The following is a 9,938-nucleotide window of genomic DNA, read 5'->3' on the forward strand; positions in this document are numbered from 1 at the left end:
TTAAAGAAATGGAAAGACATTCCCTGCTCATGGATTGGAAAAATAAATATTGTCAAAATGTCAATACTACCCAAAGCTATCTACACATTCAATGCAATCCCAATCAAAATTGCACCAGCATTCTTCTCGAAATTAGAACAAGCAATCCTAAAATTCATATGGAACCACAAAAGGCCCCGAATAGCCAAAGGAATTTTGAAGAAGAAGACCAAAGCAGGAGGCATCACAATCCCAGACTTTAGCCTCTACTACAAAGCTGTCATCATCAAGACAGCATGGTATTGGCACAAAAACAGACACACAGACCAATGGAATAGAATAGAAACCCCAGAACTAGACCCACAAACGTATGGCCAACTCATCTTTGACAAAGCAGGAAAGAACATCCAATGGAAAAAAGACAGCCTCTTTAACAAATGGTGCTGGGAGAACTGGACAGCAACATGCAGAAGGTTGAAACTAGACCACTTTCTCACACCATTTACAAAAATAAACTCAAAATGGATAAAGGACCTAAATGTGAGACAGGAAACCATCAGAACCTTAGAGGAGAAAGCAGGAAAAGACCTCTCTGACCTCAGCCGTAGCAATCTCTTACTCGACACATCCCCAAAGGCAAGGGAATTAAAAGCAAAAGTGAATTACTGGGACCTTATGAAGATAAAAAGCTTCTGCACAGCAAAGGAAACAACCAACAAAACTAAAAGGCAACCAACGGAATGGGAAAAGATATTTGCAAATGACATATCGGACAAAGGGCTAGTATCTAAAATCTATAAAGAGCTCACCAAACTCCACACCCGAAAAACAAATAACCCAGTGAAGAAATGGGCAGAAAACATGAATAGACACTTCTCTAAAGAAGACATCCAGATGGCCAACAGGCACATGAAAAGATGTTCAGCGTCGCTCCTTATCAGGGAAATACAAATCAAAACCACACTCAGGTATCACCTCACGCCAGTCAGAGTGGCCAAAATGAACAAATCAGGAGACTATAGATGCTGGCGAGGATGTGGAGAAACGGGAACCCTCTTGCACTGTTGGTGGGAATGCAAATTGGTGCAGCCGCTCTGGAAAGCAGTGTGGAGGTTCCTCAGAAAATTAAAAATAGACCTACCCTATGACCCAGCAATAGCACTGCTAGGAATTTATCCAAGGGATACAGGAGTACTGATGCATAGGAGCACTTGTACCCCAATGTTCATAGCAGCACTCTCAACAATAGCCAAATTATGGAAAGAGCCTAAATGTCCATCAACTGATGAATGGATAAAGAAATTGTGGTATATATACACAATGGAATACTACGTGGCAATGAGAAAAAATGAAATATGGCCTTTTGTAGCAACGTGGATGGAACTGGAGAGTGTAATGCTAAGTGAAATAAGCCATACAGAGAAAGACAGATACCACATGGTTTCACTCTTATGTGGATCCTGAGAAACTTAACAGGAACCCATGGGGGAGGGGAAGGAAAAAAAAAAAAAAAAGAGGTTAGAGTGGGAGCGAGCCAAAGCATAAGAGACTGTTAAAAACTGAGAACAAACTGAGGGTTGATGCGGGGTGGGAGGGAGGGGAGGGTGGGTGATGGGTATTGAGGAGGGCACCTTTTGGGATGAGCACTGGGTGTTGTATGGAAACCAATTTGTCAATAAATTTCATATTAAAAAAAAAAAGAAAATAGTTCATTAATATATTCTGTTTTAGAGTAATAATTATTCTATTGAAACTAGATTCAAGGATATAGAGTAACAACAGACCGCTAATATACACACATTGGTATGCATATACATATGTACACATATATTAAACCACCAGTAAGCTATCTACTCAAAGGAACTGAATCACAAAGACGGATGAGCTCTCCCTAGTTGATCTGAGTCTAGCTACTACTTTCATCCATAGGTGCAATGACCATGTCTGGGCATGAGTAAGCAGAGTACCTTGCCTGCCATAGGCCAGGGGGAGCGGAGGGATGATATGCCGGGGAAGGAGAAGTCAGCCAAACTTTCAGCAATCTCATGAGACTACTTGAAGGACTCGAATCTAAAGCCGTCTCAAATGCAGAAATAGGTCCTCCCAAGTGGACCTATTGATTCTATCTCACAAGTTTGTAGGGGTTTAGGATGCTCAGTGCTGGGATGCAAAGCAAGGAAGGATCTCTTACAGAATGGTGCTTAGGTCCCAAAGCCTCACTAGAAAGAGCTGTTCTATACACATAGAACAGATTTTGCCCTCAGGACATTTGACACAACAGGTGAATTGAACTTAATAAAATTGTAGCCCAGCCTCAGATCTAGCTCAACTCCTGACTGGATCAAAGGAATCATCCTCTTTCTCTAGGTCTCTGACAAAGGAAAAAGCAGGACCTCTCTGGGGAAAAGAAGATTTATTCTAGTACCTATGGGCCTTTTAAGACACAGTATCTGCCATATAATTTAAATATTATGATATAGTTTTTAGGAGAATATGACCCACAATTGAGATTTTTTTGAAAAAAGTTTATAGAAGCAAAACCACAGATGGTCCACATGCAAAAATTAACATAAAAGAACTTTTTAAATAAAACAAAGTTTTAAACAACTTAGAGGAAAGGATGGGGAATTTCAGCAGAGAAATTAATACTCTTATAAGGAAACAAATAGAAATTCTAGAAGCAAAGATACAATATCTGAATTAATGATTTGTTGGAGGGGCTTAATAGAAGTGAAGAAAAGCTTAGGATAAATGCTAAGAAAACCATACCAAAGCATATAACAGTCACAATTCCTAAAACAAAAAACAGAAAATCTTTAAAAAAAAAAAAAAGTAAAATCAAAATATTACATTACATTTAGAGGAACAATGATAAGAATTAGAGCTGACTTCTCATCGGAAATAATGGAAGCTGGAACAAACTGGATTGATACTTTAAAGCGCTGTAAGGCAGGGGGTGGCAGGGAAGTCAATCTAAAATTCCATACTTCACAAAAACATCCTTCAAAATTGAAAATGAAATAAAAATATTTTCAGATGAACAAAATCTGAGGCAATTTGTTACCAGCACACGTGCACTACAAGAAACAGTAAAGGAATTTCAGGATAAAGGGAAATTATTCTATATGGAAGCCTTGACCTTCAGAAAGGAAGGAAGAGCTCCAGAAATATACAATGCATTTTTCATTTACAATACTCATTTTACTGGTTAAAGCAATAACATTTATGTGTTATGGGGTTTATAAGATATACAGAAGTATGTGAAATGAAATTATTTGCAGACACAAGTAACAGAGAAACAAATTCAATTATGGTGATTCATAGCTAGACATAATTGTGCTTTTAGTTATTCTGTTGACAAATTGATTACTTGACCATATAGAAATTCATACACCAAAATTTTGCCACATAGATAATATGGGATTTGAATTGTCTTTTTTAAATTAAAAAAAAAAATTTTAAGCTTATTTATTTTGAGAGAGCACAGGCAAGGGGTAGAGAGAGAGGGAGAGGGAGAGAGAGAGAGAGAGAGAGAGAATCCCAAGCAGGATCTGCACTGTCAGCACAGAGACCAACACAGGGCTCAAACTCATGAATCATGAGATTATGACCAGAGCCGAAAACCAGGAGCCAGACACTCAACCGACTGAGCCACAGAGGTGCCCTGGGACTTGAATTGTCTTAGAAAATTCAAAAACTGTACCTTAGCCTGTCATTACATAAACTGTTATTATTTCTTCCAGATCGTTCATAGGCTTTGTAGGGAGAAAGACATGTACATGAGGCGAGACATATGAGAAAGGGGTATAACACAGAAGACCTCAAAAATAAGCTCCAGCAGTTGAGGGCTGCTGAGAGCACTGGATCTGGGACCAGACATGTGTTTTCTGAAGCTGCTGTGGAAGAAGGCCACCACATTCCTAAAGGGCTTCCCCCCTACATTCTAATTCTTTGAATAATAAACACTCATTTCTATAAACCCAACTTCCCTTCATCTATTCATAATTATGATCATGCATTGGCCCACCCAAACTTCACAAACCTTTTTTAAAAATCCACATGGTTGTTCTTATACCAAAAACTTTCATTCATATGGTTTTCCTCTCTGACTATCCCAGCGGGTCTCTCACATTGAGTGTCCAAGCCAATTTTTTTTTCTTTACATTACTTACTTTTATAAAAAGCTATGCAGAGTTCCTTTTCTTTCAGAGACTTATTTATTCAGATTTAACCTTTGAGTTTTATATGTCTTCGATATCACCAATGTTTATTTTATTATGATTTACTCATATGTGATGATTTACTTAGTGATTTGAGGTCTCCTTTGTGTTTTCTCTTCCCACTCTACCCCCTCATCCCCCCTCCTTCTGATTACCTTGTTGAGTACTTCTCTTTTGTAGGTTTCTGTTGACCTTCCTGTATCCCATTATACTTATTTTTCTTTCTTTCTTAGTTTCCCTTAGTTATAATACCCTTCTCAACCGTTAAAGCTTTCCTCCTGTAGAGACTCTAAACAGATCTGTTTCTTCTAAAACAGGTATATCGAATCTCTGTTTCTTAACAAGACTTCATAATATTTCACTAAAATTTGAAACAAAATAGCTTTCCAGTACACCTCAGATGTCTGTAGCCTGGCTCCTCTGACAAGACCACATGTCCCTGGCACAACAACTTTTGTATTACTATGGTACTTTATGCTTGGTCGAGTTTATCAGAGTGAAAGACCTGAATTGAACTACTGGATATGACCCAGTTTACCATTCTTAAACTGTAGTTCTGGAATGCCCAAAAGCTCGCAATATCCTGGTAGAGGATCTCTGAGGTAAAATTGTTTTCATAGTATTAAGACATTACTTGCTTTCACATTGCTCTTCTCCCATAAATGTAGACTGGAGGTTCCCAGAGACCACTTGACATGGGATGACATCCTTGCTCTACTGGCTAATGAACTATGTACTTGTATATTCTTCTTTCTTCTCTACAGTTTTCAAAAGTAGTAGGTTTAGGACATAAACATGTGTTTTCAGATATTTATCTACCTTTTCCTCAGTATCTCCACTACTCTCTTGTTAGCTATCTTCTGTTATAGCTGTTAAGATCTTCGTAACCACTTCATTCAGTAAATCATCATATTTGGAATTCTAAAGTTTTCCCTGCCCCTATGTGGAAACACAATAAGTACACACACTTTATGGTCTTGTTTTGCCAATGATATTTCAAAATTGTTTTACAAAGCTTTCTAAACTTTTACATTTATCTAAAGTTATTTTATGATTCAAAAGTATTTTATTCTAGGGGGCACCTCAGTGGCTCAGTCAGTTAAGTGTGGGACTCTTGATTTCGGCTCAAGTCATGATCTCACAGTTTTGTGAGTTCAAGCCCCACATCAGGTTCTGCACTGACTTGGGATTCTCTCTCTCTTTCTGGCCCTCCCCTCATTCATGCTCTCTTTGTCTCTATCAAAATAAGTAAATAAACAATATTAAAAAGAAGCATTTTATTCTAAAATAAAAATATTCTGTTTTTCTTATATTTAAGGATAGATCAGCAGCTTAAAAGGGGGAGATTAAAAGATAAACTTTCTCGAGCCACAGCTGTATTGCCTATGATTAAAGATGCTGAAAATGATTAAACAAACATTAGAGTTCCCAGACTTACAGAAGGGAGGAATACACCCAAGAGATGTTGAGGAAATGATAATTAAGAAACAAAAACATGACAAAAGCTATCTTTATCTCAGTTGTGTAGATGTTGATAATTTACTTTTCTGTGTCTTATGCAACACTGTGTTTATAAATGGCATTGGGGTGATGATTAAGTCACAGGGTCATTTTCAAACCAAATATTTAAAGAAAAGCAATTGCTTATTTTAAATGCCAAAACCCAAGATCAATACAGTTGTAAAATACTGTAGAAATAAAATGGGTCTGGAGCAATGGTTCTCAAACTTTAGTGGGCATTACAAATTGTTGGATGGTTCTTTGTTTATTTTTGAGACAGATGGAGCACATGAGTGGGATGAGGGGTGGAGAGAGAATCCCAAGCAGGCTCTGCACTGTCAGCAGACCTGGGGCTCAATCTCACCAACAGTGAGATCATGACCTGAGCCAAAATCAAGAGCCCAGTGCTTAACCGATTGAGCCACCCAGATGCCTCTTGGATGGCTCTTGGAAACACGGGTTGCTGGACTGTACCGAAAGCGTTTCTGATTAAGTAGGTCCGAGGTGGGGCTTAATTTGCTTTACTAACTAATTCCAAGGTGAAGCTGAAGTTGCTAGTCTGAGAATCACAACTTGGCAATCACCAATCTATAGCAATGATTCTCAAATTTCAATGTGCAAAAAATCCTTGGGGAGTTTAACTGCAGAGTCTTGGGTTCCTCCCAAGCCCTCCCCACCAACTCTAGAGAGTGACTGAATAGGTCCGAGTAGATCTGAAAAGTCTGCAAATTTCAGAAGTTCTCCAGGTGATTCTGATGACAACAGACACAGAACTTTGCTTTAGGTTTTTAAAAAGCTCCCCAGATGATTTAAACATTCAGTCAGGGCTAAAAACCAGTGCTTTGGCACTCTCTTTCAACTGATTTGGCAGGACTTCTAACCATTCCACATTTTTGCCATCCTTCCTCTCGGCATCTGGAGCAGTTGGTCTGAGGCCCTCCACAGACGACTGCCCTACGTGTTATCTGCCCAGCAACTTCCTCCTCCCAACCTCTCCTCAGCTACCACATATCCATCTCCTTGCTTCACTAGTAGTTTGGAGGTATCTGATCCATGCTAAACCATAAGACTTGGGAGTTATTAGCAGCTCTTGCCTACATTGTGAACAAGACAAACAAAAACAAAAAAACAAAACAAGAAACACACACACACACACACACACACACAAAGGTAAGGAACAGAAGAATAAGGATGCCCCACAAGAAAGGAGAAGTAATAGTACTAGAATCCCTGGATACAGCTGTTATTGAGGCATGGGTATAATCTAGTCTATTTATTTTATTTTTTTTTTAATTTTTTTAATGTTTATTCATTTTTGAGAGAGAGAGAGAGAGTGGGAGAGGGGCAGAGAGACAGGTAGACACAGAATCTGAAGCAGGCTGAATCAGCACAGAGCCTGACATGGGGCTCGAACCCACAAACTGTGAGATCATGACCTGAGCTGAAGTTAGACACTTAACTGGCTGAGCCACCCAGGTACCCCAAATCTAGTCTATTTCTGTGAGACATCTCATATTCTCAAAAATAATCTATACTTTTTGTATTTTTTATGCTCATTTGACTTACAGACCTATAACTTGCAGTCAAGAATTTAACTAATGACATGTACTAATTTAACTAATGATATGTACCCTTCATTGACAAGACCCAATCCCCAGGACACCCTTTGGAGGAGGGCAGATATTTTGTGGATAAGAAAAAGAGGTTCTAAAGGATTAAGAAACTTACCTGAGGTCACACAGAAAGATAGGACCAGTAGCAGAAATGAAAACTTAATTGGTATCTTTCTTTTACACTCCACAGCCTCTCTAAGCATGAGTTTGATCTACCTAAAACATCCAAAGGCAACAGAGTGGCTTCTTGTAAAGTGGTGTGAATGGAAATCCTAAGCCAAACCTTGTGAGAACAGATTGAAATTTCCAATGATTATTTAGCTATTGCCAATCTAATGAATTAAATAATATGTTTGGGCTTGACAGACAGACATCTCCAAAATCTGTCCTTCATGATTTCCACTCCTCCTTGGGAAAGGTCAAGTGCACTAATGGCTGTCTGGAAAAAGAGTCCCTGACCTATCGAACAGTGTACTCAAGTGTATTGTTAATGTCTGTGGAATCCACAAGCTGGTCACAATCCTTGCTGAACCATGGCCCAGGCACATGCCTTGACTTTTATGGCACTTGAATAATGATGTTGTACTTTAAAGAGTGTGAGGGGGTTTAAAAATTCTGGTCCTACACCAAGTTTTTCCACTTCATATAAAAGGAATTCTTTCCAACTACCTACATGAAAGGGTGCAGAAACCATAGAGAAATACAAGAGAAATTCTTCTTTGTCTATACTTTTTCTATCTTCAAACATGACCTACTGTTTGAGATGTTGGACGTACTTTAATGACCCCATCAGAATTTTCAATTGTCAGAGCTGTCTTCTGAAAGCTGGAGTTTTGCTATAAAAGAGATGTCTAAAAAATGAATGGATACTGCAAAGTTACTAGTTATTTTCATTAATCTAATTTTTCCAGACAAAATTTCAAAAACCCTTAGAAAAATGTGCTGTAACAAAATCCCACAGAGGTTTTCAAATGAATACAAAGCACAATTTCCACAATCATGCACCCCATACACAGGAAGAGCAGTTGTGGTTTTTTTTTTTTCCTCCAGTTTAATGTGGGCAACTCAAAATACTGGGTGGTGTGTGTGGTTTGGAGGTTGTGGGTTAACTAGATGCTTTCTTGGTGGGAGAAAAAAGGGTGTTCTGAATAATTTGATCCCAGGATGATATTGTGAAATTAATCACAGAAGTTTTTTTTCCTCTTATAGAAAGGGAAATGTAAGGAGGCTTTAGTAGCAAAAGATATGACTTATAAACAGACTTTATAAACAAAAATAAGAGCAGTTATATATGAAAAAGTTACCCTAACTTAACAGGTTTTGCTTAATTAGCTTTCTTCTGTTTTAACATATTAAAACTAAGAAGTTTTCATTTTTATCTTCGCCTGTTTGGACTGCTATAACAAAATTCCCCAGACTGGGTGGCTCATAAACAGAAATTTATTTCTCACAGGTCTGGAGGCTGGAAGTCTGAGATCAGGATGCCAGCACGGTCAAGTGGGGACCCTCTTCGGGGTCGCGGACATTTACTGCATCCTCCTATGGTGGTAGCGCTATGGAACTCTGTTGGTCCTCTTTTATAAAGGCATTTATCCTAATCACCTCCCAAAAGCCACACCTCCTAATACAATCACCTTGAGGGTCAGATTTCCAGCAAGCGAATTTGAGGGAGACAAACATTCAGATTATAGTAATTCCCTTTCAATGCAAAAAATAGCAAGTGTCCTTTATGGTGATTGTGCTGTGTGTCAGACTCTGAGCTAGGCTGTTCATACGTTATCACACTTAATCATCACAACCATCCTATAAGGGGATTGTTATTATCCTAGTTTGTATTAGTAACTATTGCTGTGTAACTATCCCCCAATGTCATAGCTTAAAACGAAAACCATTATTATCTCATAGTTACTGTGAGTTAGGAAATCAGTCACAGCCTAGCTGCGTGTCTCACGCTCATATTCCTGGTTCTTGACAGGCCCCTTCACTGGCTTAATGGCAACTTGCTTCCCTCAGGGCAAAAGGAAGGAGCAAGAATGCACCCTTAAGAAGTAAGCTACAATCTTTATGTAACCCAACATTGGGAATAATGTTCTACTGTATCTGCCATATTCTATTCATTAGAAGACAGTCGCTCAGTGCAGCCCATATTCAAGAAGAGAGAATTACACAAGTGTGCAAACATCAGGAGGCAGGGATCATTAAAGCTCTCTTAGAGGACACCTACCATAGAGTTTTTATTATTTTAATAGTTGAGGAAACCAAGGTGTAGAGGGGATAAAGAACTTGCCCATGGTCATTGAGCTGTTCTGTGATGAAACAGACATTCATTTCTAGGCTGTTGGAGCTCAGAGATCAAGTTCTTAATCAATATGCAACAGAAAAAAATATATTTTAAGAAATTAACCTGTTTCATGACAAACCCTTTTGATGACCATCTCCCCCTTCTACAGGAAAAAGCTTAAGACCAACTATTGGCCGTAACCTATATTTTTCAAATACACTGCACTATTAGACATACAGACCTACTGCTGGGTTTTCAGTATATTTGTATACATGTCAGTACCTAACAATTTTCTCAAGCCCATCCCTCCTTCAGGTTTGTATATTAGATGATAAAGCAAGAAAT

This window comes from Lynx canadensis, chromosome C1, assembly GCF_007474595.2.
Source record: "Lynx canadensis isolate LIC74 chromosome C1, mLynCan4.pri.v2, whole genome shotgun sequence".
NCBI lineage: Eukaryota > Metazoa > Chordata > Mammalia > Carnivora > Felidae > Lynx > Lynx canadensis.